This window comes from Bos javanicus, chromosome 1 (genome assembly GCF_032452875.1).
Source record: "Bos javanicus breed banteng chromosome 1, ARS-OSU_banteng_1.0, whole genome shotgun sequence".
NCBI classification, from domain to species: domain Eukaryota; kingdom Metazoa; phylum Chordata; class Mammalia; order Artiodactyla; family Bovidae; genus Bos; species Bos javanicus.
Window position 1 is genome coordinate 46,555,927 of NC_083868.1, and position 12,790 is coordinate 46,568,716.

At 38.5% G+C, this 12,790-nt stretch overlaps 1 long non-coding RNA gene across 1 annotated transcript in view; it reads left to right on the plus strand.

The window, feature by feature from the left end:
- Positions 1-613: 613 nt before the first annotated feature.
- LOC133227860 (uncharacterized) overlaps positions 614-12,790 on the plus strand; it is an 88,057-nt gene continuing 75,880 nt past the window's right edge. Inside the window, exon 1 of the long non-coding RNA XR_009729982.1 lies at positions 614-2,202. This is a non-coding gene — a long non-coding RNA (uncharacterized LOC133227860). The remainder of the gene's footprint in view (positions 2,203-12,790) is intronic.

A 12,790-nucleotide genomic window follows, 5' to 3' on the forward strand; every position in this document is an offset into this window, starting at 1 on the left:
TTAAAACATACATTTTATTTCATTTTTAACTTTTATTCTTATTGGAATACAGTTGATTAACAATGTTGTATCAGTTTTTGATGTACAGCAGAGTGATTCAGTTATATGATACATATACATGTATCTATTCTTTTGAAAATTCTTTTCCCATTTAGGTTATTACAGAGTACAGAGCAGCATTCCCAGCGCTATAGACAGTAGGTCCTTTTTGGTTATCTATTTTAAATATAGTGCTGTGTACATGTCAATCCCAAACTTCCTATTTATCCCTCCCCATACCTTTCCCCTAGTAATGATAGGTTTGTTCTCTAAGTCTGTTCTCTAAGTATGTTTTAAAAACATACATTTTAAAAACTAACATTTATTGTTTTCATATTATAAAATTAAACTATGTTTATTCTAGAAAATTTAGAAAGTAGGAACAAGAAAAATTTTAACATTTTTATATACTTATGCCAGTTTCTATATAAATGGGTATTAATGTATTTATCATTATAATATGAAGCTTTTAACTTTTAAATTCATAAAGAACCAATAAGTCAACTGACTTACTTTGGTTTGCTGGGCACTGGCTTTTATCAGAAGATCCTGTTGTGTATGTTGGAGGAGACTAGTTGTTCAAAATTACTGTTTGATTTCTTTTGAGTTTTTGTAGCATAGGATCTTGTTACAGTGTGGTCTGGGAGCCCATAGCATCAGCATCAGTTGGGAGCATATTAGAAATGAAGAATTTTCAGCTTTACCCCAGACCTAGTGAATCCCAACTGTATAATATGATTCCTGGGTGATTTGTATGCACATTAAATTTTGAGTAACATTAGTATAGGAACTACTTGACAAAGTATTCAATATTTTTTTTTCTCTAACAAGACAGTCATTTAAAGCCTGATTAGTCCTTATTCCCAGAACAACATCTTCTCCAACCAGACGATGAGCTGCTTCCTGGGTTCTCATTTCCACAAAACCAGTGTTGGAACGAGTCTAGTAAGAGATCCACCAAACAGCCTGCAGGAAGAGTTTTGCTAGCTCTCCCAGTCAGGAGATGAAAGACACAGAATGAGCCTGGGACACACCAACATGCCAATAAAACTCCGCAGATTTGAAGTCTTCGTTGTGCAGCATTTTATTACTTTATCAAAGCGCTCTTCCTGGACTCAGTGTTGAATGACCAGTAAATGGTGTTGAATCAGTTGATAAACCGATTAATGAAGTTTATCAATACCATTTTCATCAATGGAGATTTTGATGCAGTGGTCTATTGACCTGGAGAACTGAATCTGGCTTAAAGACCAAAGAGAAAGAGAACACTCCAAAACAACACAACCCGTCAGTTGAGAAGCTTTTAAGATGGGAGTAAATGTGTACTTTCTCACCCTCCTATTCCTTATTTGCTGGAATAGGAATGCATCAACAAAGCAGAGCTATGGCAATTTCCTGGTAGGCGTGACTAATAATAATAGGCTACATTTAACAACATTTTATGATTCACAAAGTACTATAGCAGTGCTTCTCAGACTTTAATGTGCATATAAATTACTTGAAGATTTTGCTAAAATGAGGATATTGATTCCTAGCAGGTCCAGGGTGGGGCCTGAATTTGTCCTTCTAACAAATTTGCAGGTGGTGCTAATATTGCTGGTCCATAAAATGTATTTTGAGTAGCAAGTTCTTACCATGATCTCTTTTGAGAGTCACAGAAATTCTGGGAGGTAGGTAGAGCAAGCATTTTTTTCCCTCCTCTTCATCAGAATATTGGCTCTATGAGGGTGAGGATTTGGATATGTTGCTCATTGCTGCATCCCAAGTGCCTATAATAGTAGGCACACAGTACATTTTTATTGGATGGATGAATGGCTGAATCTTAATTTTATAGAGGAATTTAAATAATGCTTTAACCAAAGTCACATTCTATTAAGTGGTGAAGCTGGCATTTGAGGCTAAAAATCTACCCAAATCTGAGTTCAGTAAAAAATGAACCTATTTAGTGAATTGACTTTGTTTTTGGTAACAGAAAATTTTTTTTAAAGGAACTTTAAAAATTGAAGTATAAAGGAATGGCCAAATCATAAGTGTGTAATTAGTTTATGTGTGTAATTAATTTATGCAGAGGAGCATTCAGAACCATCTCTCAGATCAAGAAATTACCAGTTCACCAGAAACGTGCCTCCCACTTCCTTCCAGTCATGATCCTCTCCTTTAGAGGTGGGTGCTGTTATGACTTCTATCACCACAGAATAGTTTGAACTTGATAGAAGTAATATTTTATAAGAGATACTATTTAGTGTTTGCTTCTTTCACTCAATATCATATTTGTGTTCTTGAAGATAGCAATAATTTACTCATTTTCATTTTATAGTATTCCATTGTGTGTATTGTGTTTGTTCCACAAATATACCAAAATTTGTCATATAGTTCACTGTTGATGGGCATTAGAGTTGATTCCTGTTTTAGGCTAATATGAATAGTGCTGCTACAGATATTTTTGCACATAATTTTTGGTGAACATATGTACATATTTCTATTGGATGTATTAGTATATTAGAAATGCAACATTTCCGATTTGGAGTACATCAGTTCTTCTTTTATTTATTTGGTTGCACTGGGTCTTAGTTGTAGCACACAGGATCTTTGTTGCGTCATGAGGGGTTGTTTTGTTGCATGGTGTGGGCTTAGTTGCTCCACAGCATGTGGGATCTTAGTTTCGCAACCAGGGATTGAACCTGTGTCCCCTGCATTACAAGCTGGATTCTTAACCATTGGACCAGCAGGGGAGTGCCTATTTCATTTCTGGTAGACATCACCAATTTTTCAAAGAGATTATATCAGTTAATTGTTTTGTTTTTTCTGTGATTTTTTAAAATGGTGATTAAATTCAGAGGGAAGACTACTTTAAAAGTCACCATTAGTTTTCTCTTAGCTGTAAAAGGTTAGCAGTCATGAAATAAGAACAGGTTATTTTATTTTTTTTTTAGAACAGGTTATTTTTAAAAAAGGACAGTTAGAAATGGAAAATATGATAACAGAAATGAAAAGCTCAACAGAACAATGGAAATCTCTAAGAAATTTGAAGAAACAAAAAAAGATATGGAAAATAAAAAAAAAATTAAATTTTTTAATTTAAAAAATTAAATTAAATTTAAAGGCTCAATACCTTTAATGTTCAAAGGGAGAAAAAGGAAAGAGGGAAAAGAGAAAGGAGGAAATCATTACTCAAATAGAGAAAAATTTCCTCAACATTGCTTTTTCCTCTGTGTTTTTTTGACCTCTGTGTTTCATGGCAAAGTCTTACCACGTTTATCTCTGACCTTGCTTGCCTATCACATTTAAGAGTATGGCCCTGAAAGAACTGAGCCTGTGGTTGAGGACTACTACAAGCTTCACTGTACTTGTCGATCCAGTTGGACTACTATTTCTAGAAATAAACGTTAGCGTTTCCAGGTTGAAAGGATCCATAGATTTCCCAGCAGAGTTAAAAATAATTAAAAAAGACTCACTCCATGATATATAATTTTTTACTTTCTCAAGTTCTACAAATTTCCAGAAAAAAGTCACACACAAAAGATAAAAATCAGATTACCAAGGAATTGTTGATAGCAACAACAGAGGCTAGAATATAATGAAACATTGCCTCCAAATTTTTGAGGAAAAGTGATTCCTAGAATTCTACACTCAGTGAAATTCATAAACAAATGTGAGGATGGAATAAAATCATTCAGATTTTTCGGACTCATGCTCTGAAAAATTTAATCTCCTATGAGCTTTTTCTCAGAGATATGGTCTATTAAAATGAGAGAGTAAACTAAGAAAGAGAAAGACATAGGAAATAAGAAACAGGAGATATAATATTAGAGATTGCAAAAGACTCTTCAGAATGAATGAAGGGAGAGCTAGGCATCGGGTATAGAGACAACAGGCATTAATGTCTAGAATTGTTAGAATAAATTTTATTCTAATTTTACCACTGATAGCTATTTAACTTTCTTGAGGTTTATTTTGCATACATCTATTGGGCTTCCCTGGTGGCTCAGATGGTAAAGAATTTGCCTGCAATGTGGGAGACCTGGATTTGATCCCTGGGTTGGGAAGATCTCTTGGAGGAGGGCATATCAATCTATTCTAGTATTCTTGCCTGGAGAACCCCATGGACAGAGTAGCCTGATGAGCTACATACAGCCCATAGGGTTGCAAAGAGTCAGACACAGCTAAGCAACTAACACACACACATATGCAAATATATAAATGCATATATATATATATATAATATACATTTTAATCTATAACTAGGGCTCCCCAGGTGGTTTATCAGTAAAGAATCCACCTGCCAATGCAGGAGATGCCAGAGATGCAGGTTTGATCCCTGGGTCAGGGAGATCCCTTGGAGAAGGAAATGGCAACCTGCTCCAGTATTCTTGCCTGGAGAATCCCATGGAGCCTGGTGGGCTACAGTCCATGGACTTGCAAAGGATCTGGCACAACTGAGTGAGCATGCACAATCCATGATTAAGATGTGTATTATTTTGGCCAGTTGTTCTTGTGTCTATTCCTAGTGAATCTTTTGTTGATATCCCGAGAATCTTATTTGAAAGCACCTTCAACCATTTCTCCTGTGTATGCAAAGATACTGGGAAACAGCAGAGAGGACAAGAGAGAGGAAGCAGGAAGAAGGAAGACTTGAATATTCCCACAAATGCATGATTAGTCTATGAATTAAGGAGAGTCTTTGTCCCTGGATAATTCAGGATGAACACACTTCCCCTTCACCCCGAGCGAGAGCAGCAAGTTTACTCTGGGAGGCTTACATGGTGACCAGTGCAGAAAAGGAATCCTGTAATACAATTAAAGACCCATGGCTATTTAATTGACACAGATGTTCGGGTATGAGTCACTGGAAAATGATCGTCATTTTTACTGTGAAATGAGACTGGTCCAGGTGAGGCTAGTCCCTCAAAGGAAAACCCAATGTGGTGCAATGTGCCCAGGTAAGGCAGTGGGTGTATTTTGAACACCAAATTGCCTCTGGCTCAAATTTCCTTAGGTTTAAGTCCTATGTCTTGTTTGTAACCCCTCTGTTACTTGCTGCTGTTCTCTGTTACTTGCTGCTACTAAAAACTGTTCTCACACTTGAGTGAGCCTCCAAATAACTTGGAGGGCTTATTAAAACACAAATTCATGAGTCCTACCTCCAGATATTCTAGTTCAGTGAGAGACTCAGAATTTTCATATTTAACAAGTTCTCATGTGAGTCACACTTTTTGTGGCACCAAGAACAGAATTTTGAGAGGTTCAGATAAGCAACAGGCGAGTTCAATGGGAAAGAGGCAGTGTGTCAGGTGCTCCCAGCGATTGTTTTTGTTTTTATAATGAAATATAGCATCTGGTCCCATCACTTCATGGGAACTAGATGGGGAAACAGTGGAAACAGTGTCAGACTTTATTTTTCTGGGCTCCAAAATCACTGCAGATGGTGATTGCAGCCATGAAATTAAAAGATGCTTACTCCTTGGAAGGAAAGTTATGACCAACCTAGATAGCATATTCAAAAGCAGAGACATTACTTTGCCAACAAAGGTTCGTCTAGTCAAGGCTATGGTTTTTCCAGTAGTCATATATGGATGTGAGAGTTGGACTGTGAAGAAAGCTGAGCCCCGAAGAATTGATGCTTTCGAACTGTGGTGTTGGAGAAGACTCTTGAGAGTCCCTTGGACTGCAAGGAGATACAACCAGTCCATTCTGAAGGAGATCAGCCCTGGGATTTCTTTGGAAGGAATGATGCTAAAGCTGAAACTCCAGTACTTTGGCCACCTCATGCGAAGAGTTGACTCATTGGAAAAGACTCTGATGCTAGGAGGGATTGGGGGTAGGAGGAGAAGGGGACGACAGAGGATGAGATGGCTGGATGGCATCACCAACTCGATGAAAGTGAGTTTGAGTGAACTCCGGGAGTTGAAGATGGACAGGGAGGCCTGGCGTGCTGCAATTCATGGGTCTTAAAGAGTCGGACACGACTGAGCGACTGAACTCAACTGAGCCAATAAACAGAAGAGTGTACAAAATGTACTTAAGCAAATATGTGTTTGTTCCATTTAAAGGATAATGTTTTAAAAAACCCAGGAACTCACCAGTCAGGTCAAGGCATTTAACTTTCTAGCACATTGGAACATCCTTGGGGCAACTTGGCTAGCTTTTATTTTGCTTGCTTTTTGCCATATATGTTCATGACTGAGACGGGCCTGTAATTTTCTTTTGTGGGTGTTGCCTTTGTTGGCTTTTGTAATCAAGGTTGTGCTCATAAACAGAGCTTAGTATTTTTTCTCTCTTGTATTCTGGAATAGTTTGTGTTAAATTAGAATTCAATTATATTTAAGCACAAATTTTTATGCATTCAATAGTCAAATATTCCTGCCGTATATGAAGAAAAATATGTCATAGAAGCCAACATAAGTGACTTAAGTTCTGATTCAGTATCTTTTTTAAAAATTGATTTTTTATTGGTGTTCACCTGATTTACATTTGTGTTTTCTGCTGTACAGCAGAGTGAATTGCCACACATATACATATACATACATCCACCATGTTCCAAACTCTATTCCTGTATAGATCATTCAGTTCAGTCACTCAGTAGTGTTCAACTCTTTGAGACTCTATGGACTGCAGCATGCCAGGCTTCCCTGTCCATCACTGACTCCTGGAGCTTGCTCAAACTCAGGTCCATTGAGTCGGTGATGCCATCTAACCATCTCATCCTCTGTCGTCCCTTTCTCTTCCTGCTTTCAATCTTTCCCAGCATCAGGGTCTTTTCAAATGAGTCAGCTCTTTGCATCAGGTGGCCAAAGTACTGGAGTTTCAGCTTCAACATCAGTCCTTCCAATGAACATTCAGGACTGATCTCCTTTAGGATGGACTGGTTTGATCACCTTACCGTCCAAGGGATTCTCAGGAGTCTTCTCCAACACCACAGTTCAAAAGCATCAATTCTTCAGCGCTCAGCTTTCTTTATAGTTCAACTCTCACATCTGTACATGACTACCGGAAAAACCATAGCTTTGACTAGATGGATCTTTGTAGGCAAAGTAATATCTCTGTTTTTTAATATGCTATCTAGGTTGGTCATAGCTTTTCTTCCAAGGAGTAAGTGTCTTTTAATTTCATGGCTACAGTCATCATCTGCAATGATTTTGGAGCCCCTCAAAATAAAGTCTGTCACTGTTTCCATTGTTTCCCCACCTATTTGCCATGAAGTGATGGACCGGATGCCATGATCTTAGTTTTTGAATGTTGAATTTTAAGCCAGCTTTTTAATTTTCCTCTTTCACTTTCATCAGGAGGCTCTTTAGTTCTTCTTCTCTTTCTGCCATAAGAGTGGTGTCATATCTGAGGTTATTGATATTTTTCATGACAATCTTGATTCCATCTTGGGCTTCATCCAGCCTGGCATTTCTCATGATGTACTCTGCATATAAGTTAAATAAGCAGGGTGACAATATACAGCCTTGACATACTCCTTTCCCTATTTGGAACCAGTCTGTTGTTCTATGTCCAGTTCTAACTGTTGCTTCCTGACCTGCATACAGGTTTCTCAAGAGACAGGTCAGGTGGTCTGGTATTCCCATCTTTTTCAGAATTTTCCACAGTTTATTGTGATCCACACAGTCAAAGGCTTTGGCATAGTCAATAAAGCAGATGTTTTTCTGGAACTCTCTTGCTTTTTTGATGATCCTGCAGGTGTTGACAATCTGATCTCTGGTTCTTCTGCCTTTTCTAAATCCAGCTTGAACATCTGGAAGTTCTTGGATAATGTACTGTTTGAAGCCTGGCTTGGAGAATTTTGAGCATTACTTTGCTAGCGTAGGAGATGAAAGCAATTGTATGGTAGTTTGAACATTCTTTGGCATTGTCTTTCTTTGTGATTGGAATGAAAACTGACCTTTTCCAGTCCTGTGGCCAATGCTGAGTTACAGAGCACCAAATAGAGTCCTGTGCTATACAGCAGATTCTTATTAGTTATCTCTTATATATAGTAGTGTGAGTCAATATCTTTAATGATAATTAAATTTTCCCAGTTCTTTAATCAGATTTTGTAAGTTGATATATTTCTGAGATTTTTCTATTTCACCAAAGGTTTTGAAGGTATTTTCCTTTAAAATTTCCTCCTGGGGATGTAATTGATATATAACATTGTGTAAGTTTAAGGTATATAATGTATTTATTTGATACACTTATATATTGCAATATGATTCCCACTGTAGCTTTATAACACTTCTATCATGTCACATAATTACCATTTCTTTTTTGTGATGAGAACTTTTAAAACTTGATCTTTTAGCCATTTTGTATGTGTGCCTGCTATGTGTGCATGCTAAGTTGCTTTAGTCTTGTATGACTCTGTGTGACCCTATGGACTGTAGCATGCTAGGCTCCTCTGTCCATGGGATTCTCCAGGCAAGAATATTGGAGTGGGTTGCCATGCCCTCCTCTGGGGATCTTCCTGATCCAGGGATTGAACCTTCATCTCCTATGTCTCCTGCATTGGCAGGTGGGCTCTTTACCACTAGCACCACCTGTGAAGCCCCATAAAACAGTATTGTTGACTATAATCACCATGCTGTGCATCAGATCTGCAGAATTTATTCATCATCTAGTTGCAAGTTTGTATCTTCAACATCTTCTCAATCCTTCCATCTCCCACTGCCTCCTAACCATCATTTTGACATCCATTTCTATGACTTTGATTTTTCAAGATTCTGCATATAAGTGATATGCAATATTGGTCTTTCTCTGTCTAGCTTATCTCACTTAGCATAATGTCAGTAAGCTTCATCCACGTTGCTGCAAGTGGCAGGATTTCTTTTTTTTTCATGGATGAATAATGTTCTATTGTATACATATGTCCACCACAGTGTCTTCATCCATTTATCCACTGACAGACACTTAAGTTGTTCCCATATCTTGGCTGTTATGAATAATACTGCAATAAACATGAGGGTGCAGGTATCTTTTCCATATTCTGTTTTCATTTTCTTTGGATATATACTGAGGAGTGGGATTCCTGGATTATATTATTTAAAAAGTTTTTAGCAACCTCCACACTGTTTTCTGTAGTGGCCAAATCGATTTACATTGCACCCACAGTGCACAGGAGTTCTCTTTTTTCACATTCTCGCCAACGCATCTCTTGTCATCTTGGTGACAGCTACTCTGACAGGTTTTTGGAGGAGGTCATGGAGAGGATGTGGCCACCAGTTGACCCAAGAGCTGACTCGGGCAATCGGGGGCTCCTTCCCACCTCCAGGTCCTTGGAATGTATCCTCCACCCACTGTTCCCACAGCCTTGGGGAATGCGGGCTTGAGAAAGCAAGGTGTGGTTGAGACACGTTTGGACAGTATACATGACTGAACCCAGGTAAGGCCTGTGTATAAACCGTAAGATGCTGTCTGGTGGGTGCGAGATCTACTCGTCCTGCAGCCGCCCACAACTAGCCTCATGTGTAAGTTCCTTTGTTTACTACACCTGCCACTTTCCAATCTCAAGTGGTCTGCTTCCTTCTTAAGGCTCTCTTTGCTCTCTGTGTATAGGGGCCAGTTTAGGAGCCAACACAGGTGTGAGATGATATCTTGTGTTGGTTTTTCATTTCCCTGATGGTTAGTAATGTTGAACATCTTTTCACGTGCCTGTTGGCCTTTTGTATGTCTTCTTTGGAAAAACGTCTGTTCCGTTCCTCTACCCAGGTTGATACTTAGAACTTTAATTTTCATAACTTTCTTCTTTTCTAATACAGGCTTTTAAAATACCAATTTCTATCGAGTTTCTGCTTTAGATGTCTTGCCCCAAGTTTTGTTTGTGGTGCTTTTATTGTTATTCAGTTATAATTTTTTCTATTTTCCAACTTAATTTGCTTTTTGATTCAAGAGCTGTTTAGAAGTTTATTGAATTTAAACATGAACATTTCCTGGATATCTTTCTACTAGTGATGTCAAGTTTAATAACATTGTGGTGTGGTCAGAGACGATGCTTTGAATGAAACCAATATTTTGGTTTGTTTTTGAAATTCGATTTAAGGATCATTGTGGGTCAATCTTTGTGTTTCAAGTGTTCTTGAAAGGGAAGTATATTCTGTAGTTGGGGCTAATTGTTCTACTATGTATATATTTTAAATCTTAATTATGCTTTTAAATTTTATAATTATGTAATTAAATACCTTATATGTTCTTGCTGATTTTTTAATATTCTTTTTTCCTTTTTAAAATTTTTATTGAATTATAGGTGATTTACAATGTGTTAATTTCTTCTGTACAGCAAAGGAACTCAGCTATACATATATGTCGTTGTTGTTGTTCAGTCGCTCAGTCGTGTCTGACTTTGTGACCCCATGGATGGCAGCATGGCAGGCTTCCCTGTCCTTCATCATCTCCTGGGTCTTACTCAAACTCATGTCCCACTGAGTCGGTGATGTCGTCTGACCATCTCATCCTCTGTTGTCCCCTTCTCCTCCTGCCTTCAATCTTTCCCAGCACCAGGGTCTTTTCTAATGATACATATATATATATATATATATATATATATATATATATATATATATTTATTCTTTTTCATATTCTTTTCCATTATGACTTATTATAGATATTGAATATAGTTCCCTGTGCTACACAGTAGGTCCTTGTTGTTTATCCATCCTATATATAATAGCTGACATCTCCTAATCTCAAACTCCCAATCCTTCCTTCCCTCCCTCTCCTCCTTGGCAACCACAAGTATATATTCTCTATGTCTCTGAGTCTGTTTCTGTCTTGCAGATATGTTCATTTGTGTTATAAGTGACATCATCTAGTATTGGTCTTTCTCTTTCTGACTTTGCTTAGTATAACAATCTCTAGGTTCATCCATGTTGTTGCAAATGGCATCATTTCATTATTTTTAATAGCTGAGTAATATTTTATTTTATGTATGTACACACACACACACACACACACACACACACCAGATCTTCTCTATCCATTTATCTGTGGATGGACATTCAACTTGTTTCCATGTCTTGGCTATTGTAGATGGTGCTCTAGGAACATAGGGGTGCATGTGTCTTTTAGAATCATAGTTTTCTCTGTTTTTTTTTATATTCTTGGTCTATCAGATATAGAAATATTTATTACACTATCACTGTATGATATTGCATATTTCTATTTTTTTTCTGATATCTTTTCCTTAAGTATTCTGAGGCTGTGTCAAAAGTTGCATAAACATTTTTTTTTGTTACATGAAATGTACCTTTTGTCATTATGAAGTGACACTCTATCTCTAAGTGGGGTTTTATGCCTTAGAGTTTATTTCATTTGATATTAATATAGTTGCATAATTACATAATTAATCTATATAGTTTGCTGATCCATTCCTAGCCCTGTACACTGCTTACCTCCTTCTCCCTTCCCCTGCTGCTCCCTGGTCCCACCAGGTCTGACACTGAACAGCTGGAAGATGACTTTGGGGGTGAATGGTAACAGGAGTCCTTATTTGTCTTCCTCTCCCCCAGTCATTCTTCCCCACCCAGAGGAGTCAGAATAGGTATACAGGACAGGGGTAAAATTGCCCCATGCATTCAACACAGGGATGACTATTCAGCTCTGGTGATTTTCTGGTTCCTTATTTCTGTGGTGATGTGTAAGGACTGAATCATGGTAGCCCCGTGGTGTTGACAATGGAGTCACATATGAAGAATTGTTACTCCAAAGGGCCATGGAGCCCTAAGGAAGATCTTGAAGAATGCACAGTAAGAAGCTTAGTTCCAAGTAACAAAGCTACTATGTGGAAATTAGATCTGGAGTTTTCCTGGAAGTGCTCCAGTGAGAAGATTACACTGGTAAGGACTGTCCTCTCATTTAGCTCATATATACCTATGGGTTCCTTTCCCTATTCCCCACTCCCCCCTGTGCTCCTAAATACAATCTGCCTCTCTGTTGATAGTGACATCTTATGTGGAAGGTAACGGGGACAGTTTAACAAGGTTGCAGTCTTTTGACATTCCTCCCAGCAGGAGGTGGGGTCTGTGTCTCTTTTGCTAGAATCTGGCTGGCTTTGACCACATGGAGTGATGCTAGCTGACCTCTGAGGCTTGACCAAAAAGGCCATACAGCTTCCTCCTTGCTCATTGGAATGCTTGTCCTTTGAGCCCTGAGCCCTCATGTCATAATTCAGATTGCCCTGAGACCGCCAAGCTTGAGAGGACACATGTAGGTCCTCTGGTTGACAGTCCCAGCTGAGCTTGTCCTTCACCAATCCCGGGACAAGTGCCAGACATTTGATTAAAGAAACCATATTGAAAATGGATTTTCCTGTCCCTCCATTCCAGCCATACTTTTTGAGTCACCTCACAGCCTTTGGAGTCATCATAGCTGAGGCCCCAACCAAAACTGAGCAGAAATGAGTCATCTCTCTGTGTTCTGTTAAAGTTCCTGACCTCTAGAATGGGACAACATAATAGTATGTTTGTTGTTTTATGCAGCTCACTATACTTCAGAGTCACAGGGCTTCCCCAGTGGCTCAGATGGTAAAGAACCCACCTGCAATGCCAGAGACATGGGTTCAACCCCTGGGTTGGGAAGATCCTCTGGAGTAGGGCATGGCAACCCACTCCAGTATTCTTGCCTTGGAGAATCCCCATGGACAGAAGAGCCTGGTGGGCTATAGTCCATGGGGTCTCAAAGAGTTGGACACAAATGAGCAAGTAAGCACATATTTCTGAGTGGTTTGTTATGCTGATAGATAACTGAAACAATAATGCCAACAAACAGGCAGTTGGGA